We start from the raw sequence: 23,255 nt of genomic DNA on the forward strand, positions 1-23,255 counted from the left end.
TTCTCCAACTCTTGGAGTGGTCAATTCCCATCTCGATCACACTCTGACTTCACAAGTACTTGACTGTGCCTGAAGTCTTCCATCCCTGAATTAGAAATTCAGTTAGTCCAGTACCAAAGCACAGTGAGTTGCTTGCAAGTCATGAGGCGATCTCAAGTCTAAGGGACATTTATACCTATATCCCATCAGAGACATTCTTGACAGCAGAATGCTCTGGAGTTGGTTACGTTCAATGACGATGTACCCTTACATCTCACCTGTATGCCATACCAGTGTCTCCACACTCCTTAGTTAAGAGGACAACCAACCCATATGGCCTACAGTGACCTATGCTTGATAGAAGCTGTCGTCCTTATTAACAGCCTATCATTTGGTCGTGAACAGTTTTAAGGACTAATCGATAAATCCTCTCTTTATCGAACTTAATAGTCCTAAGGACTTCATCATACAACGGAGTTCATTAGAAGATGAAGCTTATGATGAAGATGCCAAATATATTTTATTTATTAACAAATCAATTATATACTTGGTTGCTCAACCGTCAACAGCTTGACGATTGGCTTTTTGGGACACATTTCCCAACAACTCCCACTTGTCCTAAAGCCACTCGGCACAGTATCTAATACCCATCTTCGACTTGTGGTTGTCGAACTCCTTTATTGCCAGGGCTTTAGTGAATGGGTCGGCTAGGTTCTCCTTTTCATCGATCTTCTGAAGGTCGACGTCACCTCGATCCACGATCTCCCGGACCAGGTGGAAGCGGTGCAAGATGTGCTTCGTCCGCTGATGTGCTTTGGGTTCCTTCGCCTGAGCTATGGCACCAGTGCTGTCGCAGTAGAGCAGGACGGACCATCGAGGGAGGGTGCTACTCCGAGCTCGTTGATGAATTTCCTCAGCCACACAGCTTTCTTCGCGGCATCTGATGCTGCGATATACTCTGCTTCACAAACAGAGTCTGCCACAGTATGCTGCTTGGAACTCTTCCAGTAGATGGCTCCACCATTCAGAGTAAAGATATAACCCGACACACTCCTGCTGTCATCATGGTCAGATTGGAAGCTAGAGTCTGTGAACCCCACAAGTTTCAGATTGACTCGCCATAAATCAACCATTGGTCCTTAGTATTTCTCAAATACTTAAGGATGGCTTTAACCACTTTCCAGTGATTTTCTCCAGGATCAGATTGGTATCTACTCACTACTCCTAGTGAGTATGCCACATCTGGTCTTGTACATGTCATGGCGTATATGATAGATCCCACGGCTGAAGCATATGGGACTCTACTCATACGCTCTCTCTCTTCAGGAGTTGTCGGACAATCCTTCTTAGAGAGAGAAATTCCTTGGCCTATCGGTAGATAGCCCTTCTTGGAATTCTCCATGCTGAACCTCTTCAGCACAGTATCTATGTACATGGACTGGGATAACCCAAGCATCCTTTTAGATCTATCCCTATAGATCTTCATCCCTAGGATGTAGGATGCTTCACCCAAGTCCTTCATGGAGAACTGTGATGACAACCAAACTTTTATTCCCTGTAGTGCAGGGATGTCATTCCCGATTAAGAGAATGTCATCCACGTACAAGATAAGAAATACCACAACTGGACCATTTGCCCATTTATAGATGTAGGGCTCTTCTCCATTCTTAATGAAGCCATACGTTTTGATCACCTTATCAAAACGCATGTTCCAACTCCGAGAAGCTTGCTTCAATCCATAAATGGATCTCTGAAGCTTGCACACCTTGGACTCATCTGTGGATGTAAACCCCTCAGGTTGTATCATATACACCTCTTCGGTCAGCTCTCCATTAAGAAAAGCTGTCTTTACATCCATCTGTCAGATCTCATAATCTAGATGGGCAGCTATTGCAAGCATTATCCGAATAGATTTGAGCATTGCCACAGGAGAAAATATCTCGTCATAGTCAATACCATAACGTTGACGATACCCCTTGGCAACCAGACGGGCTTTATAGGTCTCCACCTTTCCGTCTACGCCCCTCTTCCTTTTGAAGACCCATTTACACCCAATGGGTTTAACCCCTTTAGGTGGGTCAACCAATGTCCATACATCGTTGACCTTCATGGACTCCATTTCGGATTTCATGGCTTCAAGTCATTTCTCGGAATCAGGTCTCTGCATAGCATCCATATAGGTGATCGGATCCTTATTATTCTCATCAAGTTCGATGGGATCACCGTCCCGGACCAAGAAACCGTAGTATCTGTCCGGCTGACGCGGTACTCTACCGGATCGCCTTAATGGTACAGGTATATTGGGCTCCGGATCTGATCTAATCATATCCGACTCAGGTTCAACTATTGGTGTCGGTCCTTCTACCTGTTGAACTTCATCAAGTTCAACTTTAGAGGCAACGGTTCCTTCACCAAGGAATTCCTTTTCTAAAAAGATTGCCTTAAGGCTGACGAACACCTTTTGTTCATCAGCATGGTAGAAAAAATATCTTTTTGTCTCTTTGGGGTACCCTATGAATGAGCATTTGTCAGATCTAGGTCCAAGTTTATCTGTGACTAATCGTTTGACATAGGCCGGGCACCCCCAGACCCTAAGGTGTGAAAGTGCTGGCTTACGTCCCGTCCATATCTCATATGGAGTCTTAATTACAGACTTACTTGGAACCCTATTTAATAGATAACAAGCCGATTCGAGTGCATATCCCCAGAAGGATATCGGCAAGCTAGCAAAATCCATCATGGATCGGACCATGTCTAACAGAGTCCGATTCCTTCTTTCAGACACACCATTATGTTGTGGTGTTCCTGGAGGAGTCCATTGGGAGAGAATCCCATTCTCTCCTAGATATGTGAGAAATTCACTAGAAAGGTATTCTCCTCCTCGATCAGATCGAAGAGTTTTAATACTCTTCCCAGTTTGTTTTTCTACTTCACTTCGGAATCGTTTGAACATTTCAAATGAATCCGACTTATGTTTTATCAGATAGACATATCCATATCGGGATAGGTCATCCGTGAAAGTTATGAAGTAGAAATATCCATCTCTAGCACTGGTGCTCATGGGTCCGCATACATCAGTATGTACTAGGCCCAAGAGCTCAGTAGCCTCTCACCTTTTCCAGTAAAAGGTGACTTGGTTATTTTAAAAAGAAGACAGGACTCACAGGTTGGAAGTGATTCACAATCACTTACTTCGAGGATTCCCTCTTGAGTCAACCTGTTTATTCTGTTCTTGTTTATATGACCTAGCCTACAGTGCCATAAGTAGATATCTGACACACTATCTAATCTAGGGTGCTTGCCAGTAGAATAGACTCTTATCAGGCTTGACCTTTTTGGTCTGACTCTGCACTGATGTCCTAGCCTGAACTTGCACCTTCTTTACTTTCTTCTTCTTATTCTTCTTCCATTTCTTAAAAGGTCGAGAACCAGAAGACGAACCTCCCACTTAGTTCACCGACTCCTTGAGGAGTTGGTGATCCTTCTCAAAGTTCTGAAGCAACCCCAGTAACCCGTGGTAGTTCTCTTCAGGCTTTGTCATTCTATAATAAGTGAGGAATGGGAGATAAGACTTGGGCAACGAGTTCAGTATTGCATCTTCTCCAAGCTGCTCATGCAAGGGAAAGCCGAGCTTGCTCAATCGTTCCATCAGCTCGATCATGTACAATACATGATCAGTGACTGAGACACCATCCCGCATTTTGGCGTTGAAGATGGCACAACTAGTCTTGTGCCTCTCCACGTCATCGGGTGTGCCAAAGGCATCCTCCAACACTTGAAGTATGTCCTTTGGCTGAGCCGTCTCGAATCTGCGACTGAACTCGTCGCTCATGATAGCCAGCATGATACAGCACACCGTGGTCCGATCACTGAGCCACTTCTGGTAAGTGTCTCTGATTGTTCCACGTGCATTGACAGCTGGCTCCTCAGGTGCAGGATCCATTATCACATATAGGATCCGTTCATGCTCCAGGACTATCTTCAACTTTCGGTACCAGCTACCGAAGTTGGGTCCCACCAACTTATCATTGTCCAACAATGATCGGAGTGATAGGGAAGTGGCCATATTTGCACAAAGGAGAACCATAACCTAATTAGTAATTGATTCATTAAACCTAAAGATTTGGACTTTAATCAAAAGATTTCTCCCACTATTTTATTCGAATTGGTAGCCTCTACCTTCAATTCGAGGAATTACCCTAATTCCTTAGCGGGTACTAGAATCCACTTAGACTGCACACAAGCCCAACTTTGGTTGGCCAACCCATGTACATCTAAGGGTAGGTTCATAACCAATTGTTTCTCTAAATAATTTTTAGTAATTTTAATTTTGCCCCAGAAACCTAATCAGTAGGCTTTGGCCTCCACTGTAAGGATCCGGTTAGGTCCAACCATTAACATGATCATACTTGGTGTATCTAACCAACGAATGATTAAGCCCAACTTTGGTTGGCTCACCTAACCACCATTAGAGAGACACTTTCAAGTCATCATATGATGAGTGATAATTCCATTAGTCAACAAGCACCAGGCCTTTGGGTCTGCAATGATTAGTGAGTTCATGGACTCATTATCAAACACCTTAATGGGAGGCTATGACTCAGTTATCTCCATAACTTTATCATTTTAAGGACCTAATAATTTTAAAAGATTAAATAATATAGAGGATGAGGTCAGATGAACCAGCTTATCATGATCCTCCCACTGACTTCACCAAGTCAGCTTAAGGGAGATCATTAAAAGGGCTGGTCTAGGAGCACCTAAATCAGTCACACTGATTTACCTAGCTGACATGGGTCAGCTCGAATAGTCAAGTGATCCGATCAAAACATAATTTCACCAAGAGGCCAGGTAAGTTCGATCAGTGGGAGGGTCTGCCAAAGCTTGCCTTAGACACCATCATGAATGGCCAGGTAAGCGGGCTCCCAATTAAAAACCACCGGTCTGGTTTACCTTAGACACCAACTGGTTTAATTAGTTTCGATTAGATCAACCTAACAGTTCGTGCTAGACCGCTTAGCCAAGAATCAAGTCCATTTGGTTCTCGTTAAAGACATGGACTTGACCAACTACAACTATTGTAATTGATCTAGAAAATCCTTGACCTAATCTAAGACAACAATTGATTAGATTTAGTCAATTCTCTAATTAAATCCATCTTTAATCTAACCATAGGTCTAACCCAATTAATGGACCTAATTTCCACTAACCCATTAACCCAATGTGTTATGATTTGTGTCTTAGGTTCTTCAATTCACAATCCTAGAACCTAATCAAACAACTTCTTAATTCTTAATTAAGTTTTGGGCTGAGGGTTGGGTTCGACTTTTCAAAAAATTATTTTCATATTTGTAAAACAATTTTACAATATGATTCTACCAATCATATTGCATGTTTGATTCATAATCAAGATGCAAGTGAAATAAACATGAAACTACTTTAGATCTAATCTAAACAGGTTCATGTAATTGAAACAATTTCAACTTTAAATAATTTTTTTGCATAAAAATTATTAACAAAGAGATTTTATTTCAGATTTAAATATCTTTTAAATCTAATAAATCATAAATTTAATCTAGATCATATCTAACAAATTTATGATTAAAGATAGATCTACACAAACTAGGACAACCTTTGCACTGTAAGGGGTAAACCTTACAGCAGGACAACCTTGCAGTTTGTGATTGATCTAAAATTTTAATTTTAGATTTAATAATCAGATTATAAATTAGATCTAATCTAAAAAATAATCTAAGCATGTATAAATAATCATGTAATAAAGAACCTAGGCTCTGATACCAATTGTTGAACCAGATCTAGGGTTTCAGGGTTAGATCTTGAAACTTTTTCAAGATCATACAGTGGAAGACTAAAATAAATCAAAATTTATTTTCTAAGATCAAAAAATCCCTAGATCTAAGATCCTATTACATGATTATCACATAGCATTAAATCAAAATTAAAATATATATAAATATAGTATGAACTACATGTTGATCATATCAACATGTTTCTATACTAGCTACATCTAATGTATGTATTAAATAATAGATCAGATCTATTACCTTGCAAGTTAGACGCTCTAACCTCGCTGATCCGGGCTTAAGGATGATGTTGCAAGCCGCACACACGTCCGGCCTCTAGGAGTCATCCACACGAGCCCACGAATCTCGATCAGAAGTCCTGCTTCAGGAAATCAGCACAGTATGCTAGTACTGCGCTGATCCTTCTTTGATGGTTGATCAGGTGCCTCCTTCTTCTTGATTTGGACTCTTCCAAAGATGGAAAGTAGAAGGAGGAGTTTCAGATCTGAGACGCTCTCAGGAAACTCAAGATGGAAGGAGAAAAGATATGAAAATAAAAACCCTAGAAGAAGACCCTCTTCTTCTTCACGTTTTTCTCTCTAGACACCCAAACTTGCGTCTTTTATATCTCCACGACCCAAAGGTATTTCTCTCTGATTTTTGGATGGCAGAAAGGCCTCTCAAAAACTATCTCCCCTTAAAATTTCACGAAGAAACTCATCTTATATAGAGAGATATAATAGAGTCCTTGTCTAGGTCAAACACCTAGTCAAGGCTTATCCAAACATGGCAAGTTAAGGGACGCCCAACTCTTGAGCACCTCCTCCATATTTTCATGCATGGATCACCAGAAAAGGGTGTATAATGTAAACTCTAAAAGCCACAAAAATTCCAAAAAAAAATTGGATAAATTCGGTGCAAAATTGAAAGAGTTTTGGATTTCTAAAACTCTATCTCATAGAATTCGAAATCCAAACTTATTTCTTTTAGATTTGATCCAAATCACCTTCCATGTAAGAAAGAAGAGAGGAGACCTTTTGTGAACGTGGGAGAGATCTGGGAGAGGGCTTTTGTCGTACAAAATAAGTGGAGATTGGCGTTGAATAAGAGAGAGGGCGTGGAGAAGGTTTATGTGGCGCAAGGTGGAATCCTAGTCCTACTAGGATTCTGTCTCATAACTTGTTTTAATTTGGTTTCCCAAACCAAATCAAATCAAAATTAGATCAACTCAATTAAATAGGTCTTAACCTAATTAAGAACCTAATTTAATCAGATTAAATTAGATTTAAATCTGATTTAATTTTCTAATCAAATTAGAAATTAGATTGACCCAAGTCCTAGTTGAACTAGGACTAGTCTTTCCTTGCACTTGGCTTATCCAATAAACCAATTGGACTTGATCCAATCAGGCCCAAACCAAATCTAATTAAATCATATTTAATTAGACTTAATCTCAGTCCATTGGCTTAATCAAATTAAGCCAATTAGCAATCAAATTGCTAATCGATCCTCCTGCAACACTTGCACTGGGTTAAATGTCAATCGTATTGATTATTTAACCCTATAATGATTCTTAATCGTTGATCAACCATCCGATCGGATCATGAACTCTAATGTGTGTGACCTTATAGGTCCGAACCTAAGCCGGTAGCATAGAAACAAATTCCTATACCAATCGAAGTGACCATCTAGCAATGGTACCCGACGTCCGGATAGGTCGAATGTGTAGAACAACATCCTTAGAACCCATGCGGATATAGTTTTCATATAATTCATCCCCTTGACCAAAATGATCATAGGACACCCCAGAGCTCAACTGTCAACTCTGATCAGGTTGTCCATATTGTATTTCAAAATATCAAATCCATCTGATGGATTACCCTGGCCAAGGTTTTGCTAAATTGAAATACAGCGACTCATTCTTCTCCAACTCTTGGAGTGGTCAATCCCATCTCGATCACACTCTGACTTCACAAGTACTTGACTGTGCCCAGAAGCCTTCCATCCCTGAATTAGAAATTCAGTTAGTCCAGTATCAAAGCACAGTGAGTTGCTTGCAAGTCAATGAGGCGATCTCAAGTCTAAGGGACATTTATACCTATATCCCATCAGAGACATTCTTGACAGTAGAATGCTCTGGAGTTGGTCACGTTCAATGACGATGTACCCTTACATCTCACCTGTATGCCATACCAGTGTCTCCACACTCCTTGGTTAAGAGGACAACCAACCTATATGGCCTACAGCGACCTATGCTTGATAGAAGCTGTCGTCCTTATTAACAGCCTATCATTTGGTCGTGAACAGTTTTAAGGACTAATCGATAAATCCTCTCTTTATCGAACTTAAATAGTCCTAAGGACTTCATCATAACAACGGAGTTCATTAGAAGATGAAAGCTTATGATGAAGATGCCAAATATATTTTATTTATTAACAAATCAATTATAATACTTGGTTGCTCAACCGTCAACAGCTTGACGATTGGCTTTTTGGGACACATTTCCCAACATTGGGATCATCACCATGAATCTCATTTTTCATGAGGAATATTTTCTCTACATCCTCTTGTATAGTACCTAAGTTTCTTTCAGGAGGATGAAAAATCTTAGTCGATCTACGAGGTAGAAGAGGTTATGTTAGGACTGGTTCTGATTGATTTGGTTCCTCAGGTTCTTTAGCTCGTTGCTCTTGGGAGACATTCTCCTTGAGCTTAATTATTCTTCCGATGCCATCATCTTGAATAAATTATTTTTTAAGAAAAATAGCATTTCGACTCACAATCACATTGTGGTCTTCCGAAATATAAAAATAGTATTCTAATGACTCTTTAAGATATCCTATAAACCGAGCTCTAAAAGATCTGAACTCTAACTTGTCCGTCTGCTGTCTCTTGACATGAGCCGGACAACCCCAAATTCTAAAATGATTCAGACTTGGCTTCTTACCATGTCATATCTCATACGGTGTGGTAGGAACGATTTTAAAGGAAACTCTATTCAATACATAAATTGCTGTCATGAGATAATATCCCCAAAGAAATTCAGGAAGGTCCGTGAAGCTTATCATGGAATGGACCATATCTAATAGGGTCCGGTTTCTTCGTTCTGAGGCCCCGTTGAGTTGAAGCATTCTAGGTAGAGTCCATTGAGAGACTATACCATTGTCCTTAAGATAGTCTAGAAACTCCCAACTAAGGTATTCACCTCCTCGATCTGATCGAAGAACCTTAATGGGCTTTCCTGTTTATTTTTCTACCTCATGTCTGAATTCTTTGAACCTTTCAAAAGCTTCAGACTTGTATTTCATTAGAAATACATACCCATACCTAGACATATCATCGGTAAAGATAATGAAGTAGACGTAGTTACCTCTAGCCGGCACATCAAATGGGCCGCACACATCCATATGTACTAGGGCAAGTAGGTCTGTGGCCCTTTCCCCATGTCCCACAAAAGGAAGCTTGATCATTTTGTCTTGAAAGCATGATTCACAAACTGGATATGACTCGGAAGTCAACGGACTCAATAGTCCGAATTTCTTCAATTTGTTAATCCTGCCTTCCGCTATATGACCTAGCCTTAGGTGTCACAGATATCTATTATTTAGACTATCTTTAGGCCTTTTAATTTCTATGGCATTCACATTTTGCTTGATATTAAATACAAATACATTAACATGTAACTGATAGAGATCGTTAATGACAAAATCATTTGCAACTTTATTATTTTCATAAAAAATATTATAATGGTCCTTATGAAAGCTAATCACATAGTCTTCTTGTACTAAACATGAAACAGAAATTAAATTTCTGCTTGCTGTAGGCACATAATAACAGTCTCTTAAAACTAAATCTAATCCTAACGGTAATCGCAGAGGGTAGGTTTCTACGACCACGGCAGCAACTCTTGCTCCATTTTCGACGTGTAGGATCATCTTTCCATCCCTCATTCTCTTGCTCTCCTCAAGACTCTGCATAGAAGTACACAAATGAGCACTAGAACCAGAGTCAAGTATCCAACTGGATGCAGAAAAAATCGTAAGGTTAGATTCTATAACGAGCATACCTCCAGAAGGACCATCCTTCTTGTTCTTTAGGGTGGCCAGGTACTGAGGATAGTTTCGCTTCCTCTTCTTTCCATCCACCTTCTGCTTCTTTGTAGACCTCTTTTTCTTTCGAAAAAATTTTCTCTTGGAAGAAGTCCGTTCTACAGTAAGAACTGAGCCTTTTGAACCCTTCATAGAAAGCTCAGCCGTAACCAGCATGTTCATTAACTCGACCAAGGTACACCGCATCTTATGCATATGGAAGTTCATGATGAACTGACCATATGCATCAGATAAGGACTGAAGGATCACATCAGTCTGAAAATCTTGATCTAAGATGACATCGAGCTTCTCAAGTTCCTCAAGATCCTTGATCATTGTCAAACAATGATTTTGGACTGACTGCCCATCACGTATTTTAGCCTTAAAAAGTCTTTGACAGACTTGATACTTGGCTGCGTGATTTTGTTCACCAAACAACTCTTGTAGGTGAGCCAACATTTGGCGGGTAGTCAAAATGTTCTCATGCTAGCGCTGTAAGTTATCAGACATTGCACCCAACATATAGTACCTTGCTTTGTTATCATCATCCGTCTATTTTTCTAGAGACGCTCTCTGTTCAGCAGTCGGACGTGCTGGCATGGCAGATGGGTCCTGATCCAAGACATGAGTCAATTTTTCAAAACCCAAAAAAATTCTGTAGTTTCTCAACCAATCTTTGAAATTGGGTCCAGTCAATCTATGGGTGTCTAGTATTTTGGTCAGGGGGTTAGAGGTAGACATGTTTCCTGTAGAGAGTCGAAAGTTTCTAGTTAGATTTTGTAATCAGACTTAATCAATTTATTTAAGAGTTTTATTTTTAAACAAATTAGGCTCCCACTATTTTCTCAAATCTCTACACTCCCTTGATAGAGATGTGAAAATCTCTGTGATCAGTGATTTCTAGTGGGTGGTGCGGTCTCACCAACTGGCTCATCACCTTACCTAACAGTTATTGGTGATGGGTCAATCAATGAGTGAACAACTCTTATCCAATGATTCTCTAATCATGGTGCACCCAAAACTTGATCTCTAATTCATAAAGCTCACCGTGTCCGGAATATTGCTCCAATCCTTAGTTAAGTCAGACCCACCATTTGCACGAACTAGATTCCTGATTGGGTCCTTCACCGTATCCGAAATATTGAGCCCAACCCATCATCTAATTCATAGCATCCAATGCCTAATGGACATGGTTGCATCTTCCTGGTGCAACTGAGCCACTGTAACCAGTCGAGAACAATCAACTCCGGGAAGGACCCGCACATCCACAATGGTGGAAGACCTAGACTTAATATTTTCTTAGGAAGATTTGATTTAGATCTTATTAAACTTGACTTGACATAGTCATAACAATTATGACTAACCTAGTGGCATGGGTTAGCTCGAATTGTTAGCCACCTCTAATCAGAACTGGATCGACATATATGGCCAGGTAAGTGAGACCGATGGAAGGGATATGCCATTAACTCAACAAGAACACATTCGAGTCGAGTAGCTTCCAATTAAAAATCAGTCGGTCGCATCTGCCCAACTTATCTTAGATACCAAATTATCGAACCAGAACTAATTGGGTTAGCCTACAATACAGGCTCTAACCACTGAGCCAAATTAGGTCTTAACTTGATCAAATCACATCTAAATACGATTCGACCTTGATCCAGACTTAATCCTATTAGGCTGGTCAATTATTAGCTTTCATGATCCCACCTAACCAACTCTTGATTCGGTTTGATCAACCGCTAGACCTAATTGAGCTATTCAAGTCTGAACCCAATTTTATGAAAATGTCTTAGATCTGAAATTCTCAATTTTAGACCAAATTGATTTCATAAACTTAATTCATTAATTAAGTTTGGATTCATAAACAAAGCATATAAAATAAATCCTAGAGTTTCAAGATCTAGAATTTTGCAGAAAAGTAAGTTTTGATTTCTGATGAATGCGCGGCACCCCTACACATCATATGAACACCCCATTGAATGGGAAGAGAGGGTCTTAAAATCTTACTTTGTTCTTATGATCGGACGGCCATGAAGAACACCTTAATCAAAAATATAAATTTAACTACAAAACTAGTTAGATTTAAATTTACATATCTCATATACAATTTAAGATCTAACTAATACATGCTTTGCATACATCTCATGTATCAAAAATTGATCTAATTAACATGCTTTCAGATCTGATACATCACATGTAATATCTGAAAAATAAGATTTAAATTGAACTATTCAAAATTAAATCTATTCTAGACAAGTTACTGGAACACTTCTACAATTAGTCTAGCATACAACAGATCAATTTTATAAAAAAATTAAAATTTTATTTTTTATTTTTTGATCTGATTATAACACTTATAATATCAAAAAAATAGAAAATAAATTAGATTTAATTCATATTTTAATCTCATTAAAACATAAAACTTAAGACTGTTCATGGATTTAACTAATCCTAGTTTAGTCATGCATCTCATGCATTTTAGATCTTCTTAGATTTAATTTTAAATATTTTGATTTCAGATCTTATCACATCTGATGTGATATCTAAAATTTTTTAATATCAGATAAATTAAAATTAAAATTAGATCTAAATTAGATCTGAAACTGAGCTATCAATCTGACTCTGATACCAGTTGAAGGAAAAATCATCTTTTTTCTTTGTAGGATCTTCCAGATTTCATCAAATCTGGGGTGAAATAATTTAAAAAAATTTATCCTATATTTATTTTAAATCTAAATCTCTAAATCTAATCTTCATATCTGATATTAAGTCTAAAATAAATCTAAAAGGGATGAAAAAATAAGTAATACCTCAAGGGTAATCTAATTACCCTGTAGATGATCTCTGCATAGCCTGAGGTTCTGATGTAGCCACGCAAGCGTCTGGCCTCTACCGATATCCACTCAGGCATGACCTAGAACATCTTCTCCTCACAAATCTATGCTCCAAAAATCAGATCTCTATCTGATCTGAAAGTACTTCAGAACTCCTTCTGAAGTTGGAGCAACAGCCTGTCGAAGATGTCCTACAGCCTTCTGTTCCAGGTGTCACCACACCTTGGACCTTTGCCAGATGGACATCCAACTCCTTGGATATGAAGAGCGGAGAGAGGAGAGCAGGAAGGATGTGGAGAAGAGGAGAGGATTCTCATTTTGGCTGGGTATTGAGCAAAAACTTTCAAACCCTAGGCACAGACAGGGATTTTATAGACCCTGGATGCTGCGCAGTGCCACATCATTCGATCAATCAAAAAATTTCAATTAATTTTGAAAAAATTTTGATTAGTGGAGTGATGTCATCTAATTCCATCAGATAAAAACCCCACCTTATCTTCAAAAGTTGACGCCAACATTGGATAAGCACAAGCAAGGTGGCGCCAAAGAGTCCATGTTAATTAGGACTCTTTCATCCTTATCCATTTGGGGCGCCCACTTTAATCCAATTGGGCTCACGCCATAATCTGATTATGGCACCCAATTTGATGTGGTTTAGGCATAGGGATACTCCACAAAAATCTTCTAATGAGCTCTCTTCAATTTAAGATCCATATGTCAACATTTGATAGATGTCCTAAAATGAAATTGGCAAATGACAGGAATTAGCAGGTGCTTGTTTTAAATTCATCTCATGAATTAAGATAAATCTTTTCTGAACTAGACAAGCTTCATTTAGACTGAGAAAAATCTTTTCAAGATTCTCTAGATAAGTCAAATCACATTTGGCTCAGTAGAGACAGAAAAGATTATACGAGGAGAAAGTTAGGCTCAATCGTGTGCTAGCACGATTTTCTTGAACCTAATTGGATCTTATCCAAATCAATTAGGTTAACCCAATTGATGACATCCAGACCCTAACCCTTGTTTGTGTGATCCAGTTAGGTTCAATTTCATATGGTAATGAGACATGTCGTGATCTCATCATCGACATCATCGAAACTCCTTTCGATGGATCAGAACTCTTCTGATTCAGATAATTAGAATGATCGATCATCAATATCATTCTAATTGCTTTCAAAATCTATCAGTGATACCTAGCAGTATATAGTGGCAACCCATCAGAATTTAAGATGAACCTCTCGGTGCAGCTACCTGTGTGATTGAGTTCCTCTATCATGAGTTCCGACTGAATTAGGATTAAGGTGAACTCATCAAACCCAACATCAGTCATATGAATAAATTGATCGATTCGAGTCCGATGTGAAACCCCAATGAAAAATTTCTTTTTCATTATTTCACTCTGCCATGGCCATGGGCTTAAGGACTCAATCTTTCGATCATCATAGGACTACTCCTCTCATCTACCGAGGTTGATAGATTCCATCTTGGTGCGATCTAGTTCCTACAATGAATATGCTACAGCCAACATATACCTCAGAATTCTGAATGGCTAGGAGATCGAGTTATGGTATAGTCAAACTATAACACACTCAAGGTGAACTGTCGATGCACCTTAGGTCAAAGAACTAGACACACAACTGCAGCATCGAGCTAGTCATCGACGAGAAGGTAGACTTCCTTATGACTGCTCGATATGGTCACGCTCAGTACTCTCGTTTTCAATGAATACCTGTACTCTCGCTCCGATGTCTCAACACCGTAGACTCAAGACACATCTACCCTAAAAAAGTGATCGTACACTAACCTTCCGGATCGATCACCATCCTCGTGATGATCCTATGGTCAGGAGCTGTTTATGAGTTAGTTATGTAAATTCATGTCTTAAATTTTTAACTCTTGAAAATATGAATTGACATTCCTACTAACTCAAAGGATGTATCACAGACACAATATACACAATGTGATAGAAGAATAACCCATTTATTGATTTATAGTCAAAATTACAAATTTATCTTTAGATTTGTACAGGAATGTGTCAGTCAATCTGGCATCTAGGGCACACATCTAACAGAGGTTGGGTCTAAAAATTATCAGGTGAGGGTTCCAATGACGGCTTTACTTTCGTAAGAACGATGGGTCTGACTTAACTAAGGAATAAGGCCAATAACCGTTAGGTAAGACTTCAAGAATTAAAGACTGATGACCACTGTAACTTGCTTAAGAATATTGGACAAGAGTTGTCCACTCATTGATTGACATATCGTCAAGAACTGTCAAGTGAGGTGGTATATCAATTGGTGGGATCGAAATACCCACTTGAAATCCTAATCGCAAAGGTTTTCATTTTTTCACTCGAAGAGTGTGGAAGATTCAAGAAAATAGTGGAAGTCAATTTATTTTTAAAATAAAAATCTTAAAATAAACTAAAAAGTCAATTACAAAATCTAACTAGAATTTTCTTCTCTCTTAAAAAAATATCTGCTTCAAACCCTCTAGTCTGAATCTTAAAAAATAACCAATTGACTGGATCCAATTATAAGGATTGGCTCATGAACTTAAAGATTGTCTTGAGTTTTGAAAAGCTGAGCTATGTTCTTGATCAGGACTTTCTTACACTACCAGTCTGTCCAACCTCTGATCAAAGGACTACCTATGAGAAGTGGTTGGACGATGACAATAAGGCATGATGCTACATGCTAGCGTCCATGTCCAATGAGCTCCAACACCAACTCAAGGACATGAAAAATGGTAAGAGCGTGTTAGCCACCTACAAGAGTTGTACAGTGAGCAGAGTCGCACAGCTCGCTATGAAGTATCCAAGAGACTTTTCAGGACGAAAATGATGATGGACAGTCAGTCCATGAGTATTATTTGATATGATTAAGGACTTTGAGAAGCTTGAGAAGCTTGGGATGTCTATGGATAAAGAGTTGCAGATTGATTTGATCCTGTAATCTTTTACTGATTCATATGCACAGTTTATAGTAAACTAGTATATGAATAAAATTGAGTGCACCAAGATCGAATTGCTCAATATGTTGGAGACTATAGAAGGCATCTTGAAGAGTTCAAGGGGTGCTGTTCTAACTGTGGAGCGGACTTCTTCTTTTAAGAGAAAGTCTATTGAGAAGAAAAAGAAGTCCATAAAAAAGCAGAAGGTTGAGAATAGGCCAAGAAAGGAGGTTTCCAAGAAGAAGGTCATACAGAGAGGAAATTGTTGCCACTATAAAAAGGATGGTCATTAAAAGAGGAACTGTCCTGACTACCTGATGAGCCTGAAGAATAAGAAGGATAGTGCGCCTTCTGAAGGTATGTTTGACCTACTCATTATTGAAACTAACCTTACAATTTCTTCTGCATTCAATTAAGTTATAGAATCTGATTTAAGTACTCATCTGTGCACTTCTATACAGGATCTTGAGGATAGTAGAAGGCTAAGAGAAGGTGAGATGATCCTATGAGTCGAAAATGGAGCAAGAGTTGCTGCTATGGCTATGGGGACATACCCTTTGCAACTACAATCAAGATTTAGTTTAATTCTTAGAGACTGTTATTTTGTACCTATAGCTAGTAAAAATTTGATTCACATGTCTTGTTTAGTACATAATAACTATGTAATTAGTTTTCATAAGGACTACTGTACTATTTATTTTGGAAATAAAATGATTGAAAGTAGTTTCTTGATTAGCAGTCTTTATTAGTTATATGTGATGTTTCTGTGAATATAACCGAGCAGGATGTAAATGCCATAGAAACTAAACGATCTAGAGATGATATTAACCTCAAGTACATGTGGCATCTTAGACTAGATTATATAGGAGAAGAAAAGATTAACATATTAGAAAAAGATGGACTCTTGGGCTCATTAACCTTTGGGTCTTATTCAGTCTGTGAGTCCTGTCTTTAAGAAAAAAATGAGCAAGCTATCCCTTGTGGGATAAGGAGAAAGGATCACTAAGATATCTATCCTAGTTACATAGACGTATGTGGCTCATTTGATGTGGTGGCCAGAGGAGGTTATCACTACTTCTCATCTTTATTGATAATTACTTACGGTACGGGTATGTGTATCTCATGAGACACAAGTCTAAAATCTTTGAAAGGTTCAAAAAATTTAGAAATGAAGTAAAAAAGTAAATCAAAAAATTTCTTAAGATTCTTTGATCAGATCGAGAAGATGAATATCTTAGTAAAAAAATTTTCAGTTATCTCAAAGAATATGGCATAGTCTCGTAATAAACTCCACTTGAAATGATTCAACTCAACAAGATTTCAGAATGGAGAAATCAAATTCTATTGGATATGGTTTGATCCATGATGAACTTCATGAATTTTCTTATATTTTTTTGAGGACATAGTCTATTAACAGCGAATTATGTGTTGAATAGAGTTCTTTCTAAAACCATTCCTACTGCACCGTATGAGATATGGCATGATAAGAAGCCAAGTCTGGATTATCTTAGAATTTGAGATTATCCAGCCCATGTCAAGAGACAACAGGCGGACAAGTTAAAAGCCATGTCTCTTAAGGCTCGTTTCATATCCTAAGGAAGTTTTAGGGTATTATTTTTATCTTACAAAGTATCATAATATAATTATGAGATGACATGCCATCTTACTCAAAAAATAGTTTATTCAAGATGGAAACATAGGAAGATAGATTGAGCTCGAAGAAAAAGTCTTTAAAGAGCAACGAGCTTCAGAATATGAAGAATCCATTCATATTGAGCCCATACATGCATCTCCTCCATCTTATAGATCTAGTAAGATTTTTTGTTCTCTTGATAGATACATGGGTATCATCAATGAGGATATATAGAAAATATTCTTCACAGAAAATGGGATTCATGTTGACCTATGACGAGACAATATTAGATATCGACTCTGAGAAATGTTTAGAGGCAATGAAGTCAGAGATTGACTCAATACACTCAAACTAGGTCTGAACCTTAGTGGATCCACTATAAGATATAGTACCTATCAGGTGTAAATAGATCTACAAAATGAAGATAGATTCGGATGGAAAGATAGAGACTTTTAAGGCAAGGCTCGTAGCAAAAGATTATAGTCAATGAGAAGGCATCAACTATCAAGATACCTTTTTACCAGTAGCCATACTAAAATTCATTCGAACATTGCTTGCTATTGCAATATATCATGATTATAAAATATGATAGATGGATATAAAAATTGCTTTTCTAAATGGATATCTTGAGGAAGATAATTACATGGAGCAGCCTTTGGATTTCACTTTCGATAATGGAGATCATAAAGACTACAAACTGCAAAGATCTATTTATGGACTTAAGCAAGTATCTCGGAGTTGGAACACTCGTTTCAATGATGCCATTAAATCGTTTGGTTTCATTAAAAATGAGAAGGAATCATGTGTGTTTAAAAAGATCAGTGTGAGTGTGTCACTTTTCTCGTACTGTACATGAATGATATACTCCCGATTAAGAATGATGTTTCCATGTTGATATCGATCAAGTTATGGTTGTCTAAAAAATTCTCTATGAAGGACCTTAGGGAAGCATCCTTTATTTTAAGAATTAAAGTCTATAGAGATAGATCTAAGAGGATGCTAGAATTTTCACAGAGGATGTACATAGAGGAGATGCTGAAGAGGTTCGGTATGAAAAACTCCAAAAAGGGACTTGTGCCCTTTAGGTATGAAATTCATCTCTCCAAAAAAATATACCTCAACACGCCAAAAAAGATAGAATGCATGAGCAAAATTCCTTATGTTTCAATCATAAGGAGCCTCATGTATGTCATACTATATACATGACCTAATATAGCCCATGCCGTGAGTGTCACGAGCAAATATTAGTTGAATCCAGGTGAAGAACATTGGACATCTGTGAAATATATCCTTAAGTACCTGAGAAGAACTAAGGATATATTTCTGATCTTTGAAGGTAGAGAATTGAGGGTGCAAGGATGTACTGATTCAGACTTTATGTCTCATATTGACGATCAAAAATCAACATCAGACAGTGTATTCTTATGCAATGATAGTACTGTGAGCTGAAAGAGTTTCAAACAGCCTGTCATAGCTGACTCACCATACAAGTAGAGTACATCGCCGCATCAGAAGCTACGAAGGAGGCATTCTGGTTCAAAAAGTTTGTTGCGGAATTGGATGTGATGCCATCAGATGTCATTCTCCTTTATTGCGACAACAACAATGCCATAGCATTTGCTAAAGAATCAAGATCTCATCAGAAATCCAAGCACATCGAGCGATAATTCTACTTGATTCATGATTACCTAAAAAAAAATATATATCGAGGTACACAGAGTAGACACCTCGGACAACGTGGCTGATCCACTAATAAAGCAGCTGAGCCAACAAAAGATCGAAATCCATCTTAAAAAGATGAAACTTAGATTTGTGACCAATTGATTTTAGTGCATATGAGAGATTGTTAGATGTATGTCTTAGAAGCCAATTAGGCCAATACATGAAATCATTCTAAGGGCATAGTTTGCAATCTTGGCTTATTAATGAAATAAAATTTGGATTATTTATGCATACATATTATGTAATGTATCTATGTACGTTCATTGAATTAATAAGATGATAACACATATTCTCAAAAGTTGAGAATTTGAGACATATATCATTGGTGGTTAATTCATAAACTGCTCCCGATCATAGGATCATCATGGAGACGGTGATCGATCCAGATAGATTGATGCATAGATCACTTTCTTATGAGTAGATGAGTCTCGAATCTACAGTGTAGGGATACTGAGCGAGAATGCAGATGCTTGTTAGGGAATATGAGTAATGAGCGTGACCAACACGATTAGTCACTTGGATATCTATCTTTTCATCATAACATACTCGATACTGCAATAGTGTGAATAGTTCTTTAATCTGCAGTGTCTCAACTATTCACAATGAGGTTGCTGGAATTTGACTACACCATAACTCGATCTCCTAATCATATGGAGCCTTGATGTGTATGTTAGCTGCAGTAGGTTCATTGTAGGAATAGGGTGTGCACCTATATGGGATCTATCGACTATGATAGTTAGGGAGAAGTCCTATAAGGATCATGAAACTGAGTTCGAAAGTTCATGACTATGGCAAGCGTAAATGATGGAAAAGAGTTTCCATGAGAATTCACTAAGAACTCATATTGATTGAATATTACATACGATAAGATCAAGTTGATGAGTTATCCATAACCTTAGTCTTATTGGGACTAATGATAGAAGAATTAGATCATACGGCAACTGCACCTAGAAGTTCATCTATTCAGCTCTACTGAGTTGCTATTACGTACTGTTAGATGTCACTGGTAGATCGTAGGACCGATTGAGAATTATTCTGATAATCAATAATTCTTGAATTAGCTGAATTGGAAAGGATTTTAATCTATTGAAAAAAGTTTCAATGATATTGTTTATAGAGATCACAATATATCCTACTATCAGATAGAATAGAACTTATAAAGTCACACAACAAGCGATTTAATTTAGGATCATACAATTGGGCTCATGTGGTTTCAATTGATTTGGATTTGAGAAATCCTATTGGGTTTAGAAAAATCATGCTAGTACATGGTAAACCCAAAATTCTCTTTAGACTTGAATCCCTATGAGATGGGGATTAGACCAAGTTAATTGCAAGCATTTTGGACGGTCAAGAGTTGATTTTTCATCATTAATTAAGTTGGAAGAAATTAGATTTGAACCAAATTGGATTGGATCCATGAGGTACCAATTGTTAGCGCCTCCTAGACCTATTGTGACCAGGAAAGGGAGAGAAAGATGGGGTGCACACCCTATCTAGTTTTGGCATCAAAGAGAGCAAGTGGAGGTACCATAAGAGTCCTAACTAAAGTTAATTTTAGATTCCTTATGAGATAAGGATTTGATTTGATAGAATTCCTAAACCAAATAGGACTCCGTTTTAGCCTATAAAAGAGACTTGAGATAAGATCTCTAAATCCTAAGCAATCAAAGCAAGTTAGCCCCAAGCCTCCATGCCTCTCCCTCTTTCTCTTGAGCTCTCCACACCCTCTCCCTCTCCTCTCTTCCTCATGCCCAAGAGTTGGGCGTCCTTGGTTTTCATGCTCAAGAGTTGGACGCCTTCTTCCTTCTAAGCACAATGTCAGGTTGTTGATTTGAGAGAAGGAGTTCTCTCTTGTTCTTCTTTCTTCTTTGAAGATCGTTTGCTGCTTTTTTGATGAAAAACAAGAAAGGAGCTTTCCTAGATCTATCCCATGGATATCTGTAGAAGCCAAATACTTGTGCGGCTCAAAAAGAACCGAAAAATTATCCACGATCATTAATTACGATGAATAACTATCTATGCAAAGGTGAAGATGAGATCTTCAAGATTTTTGCTTTAATATAATTTTATTTATTGCATATATATCTTAAAGATATGATAGGGATGATCTCATGAGATGAGATCTAAAAAATATATATTAGATTAAATCGTTTCTACTATTTATACAAAATTTTTATTATTCTAGCATGCATGCTATCCTAATTTTTTTTTTATCTTTATCGCTGCAATCACCTCAACCAATGTCACAATAACCTAATCACTAACATCATCATTATTGTCATCTTTAATGTATGTACTATATATCAGCACTATTGTAAGTACCTTCACTATATCATTAACATCTTTTGCCGTAAAATAAATACTTTTTTGTCATCTTCGCTACTGCCCCTGCCACTAATATCATTGCTAGCTCATGCTCTCTACTTCCATTACCATTACAACCACCACTACCACTATATTATATTTTTTAAAAAATATTTAATTATATCAAATATATTTATTTTTTTATAAATTTTTTAAAAAATAGTAAAATAAAAATGATGCCAAACAATAAAAATTATTATTCTTAGGTTCCCTAAGGAGACCATGACTAACTTCTTCAACTGGTTTCTTATTTTCCAACGAGAGGGATGCAAATTTTTAGAACTCGTTCTTTAAAGATGTCTAAAGAGTTTTTTATTCTTTCGTTTGGCTAATTAATTCCAACAATAAGGCCATCTCGCTAAATTGTATATCAATTTAGCAGCTTCTTCTTATTGCTAGACACCAAAGAAATCTTATTGTCTTATTTGATAATTGTTTGGAGTATCCCAAGCGCCAAACAATTTAGCCAAACAAAAGAATAAGCAGCCTGTCTGTCAAACTACTCCGCTATACGAAACGTTCATAAATATTTGCAAAATTCAAGCAACCATATGCTTCTCCTAGCTAATAGCTAGCCTAATTTTCAATAACATCAAGATGATCAAGACACATTGCAGTCTAAATTTAGTCCCCCAATTTCTGGAACATGGAGAGACTGACAATGGCAAGAAAGATCCCCTACAGATTATTGTCCCCCGACCAAACAAACCTGGCTTGCCCAAAAGAAAGAGAGGTTTGAGGATGCATCATGCTACCGTTTTCATGAGTTGTGCTACTTTTGTGTCTTTCACTGCACACGCGTCGCATTTGCCCTACTGCCGAGACAACTCACCAAAAAAACAAGCCGTACATTTTGGATGTAAGATGTTCCAAAACAAAACCAAATATCTGTTACACGAAAATAAAATAATGGTAATAAAATGAACCTATGACATAGTGAACCAAGAGGCTGCAGATATTATATCATAATATTATATTTCAGAATATCTATCTAAAATATAGATTGGTCAGATTCAGGTTAGATTGGATTTTCCTGGAACCAAACTGATCCAGTTAGGATCTTTGAAAGGAGAACCGAAAACAAAACCAACCTATGATGCAACCGAACCACAATAGCACATTAAATCCAGTTCAGTTTGGTAATGAAGTTGACCCAAACCCTATGCACCCCTGCTCTAGACCCATATCTCACCATCTGCAGATGAGGGAATTTTTGCATCCTCACTATCCCGAGAGATCCCACCGAGGAAGGGAGAGATAATGGTGCTACGGATATCTTGGCGCTGAACTCTGGGTGATGGCCAATTCATGGCTGAGTGCAGCTTGTTTGACTGCCGGTGGCAGCAACTGTAAATAAAATACAGACTATGCAAACTCTTCCCATAGCCAGCTTGACTGGATGACGGTGGCAATCAGGGCAGCGAGGAGTCAATAAACAAAAGTAATTCTTTGTACACCATGGATGGTATAAAAAAAATTAGACACACAGAATGTATCACTTTATGTGATTGATCTATGTAATTATCGTTTTTCAATACGCATTTAATACGTGCAGTTCTATTTTTTGATTAAAAATTTTGTATGATAAAAATATTTCGATTTTTTAAAAAAATTTATGACATTCTGTGACATATTATGATTTCCTATACGCAGAATGTCATAATATACTCTAAAAAATTATGACATCCTGCGCATTTTATGACATCCTGCATCAAATTATAACTTCTTACATGCATGATGTCATAATATGATCCGAAATATCTTAATATGAAAGGAGTATTTTTGTTCAATTATTTTTCAATGCACATTTAATGCCTGCAATTTTATTTTTTTATTTGAAAATTTTGAATGACTAAAATATTCTATTTTTTTG

General features: G+C 37.6%; 1 protein-coding gene across 2 annotated transcripts in view; it reads left to right on the forward strand.

The window, feature by feature from the left end:
• LOC140857389 (uncharacterized) overlaps positions 1 to 23,255 on the forward strand; it is a 45,356-nt gene that overhangs the window by 4,495 nt on the left and 17,606 nt on the right. The gene's annotated exons all lie outside the window — the stretch shown is intronic.

Source organism: Elaeis guineensis, chromosome 4 (assembly GCF_000442705.2).
Source record: "Elaeis guineensis isolate ETL-2024a chromosome 4, EG11, whole genome shotgun sequence".
In the NCBI taxonomy this organism is placed as follows: domain Eukaryota; kingdom Viridiplantae; phylum Streptophyta; class Magnoliopsida; order Arecales; family Arecaceae; genus Elaeis; species Elaeis guineensis.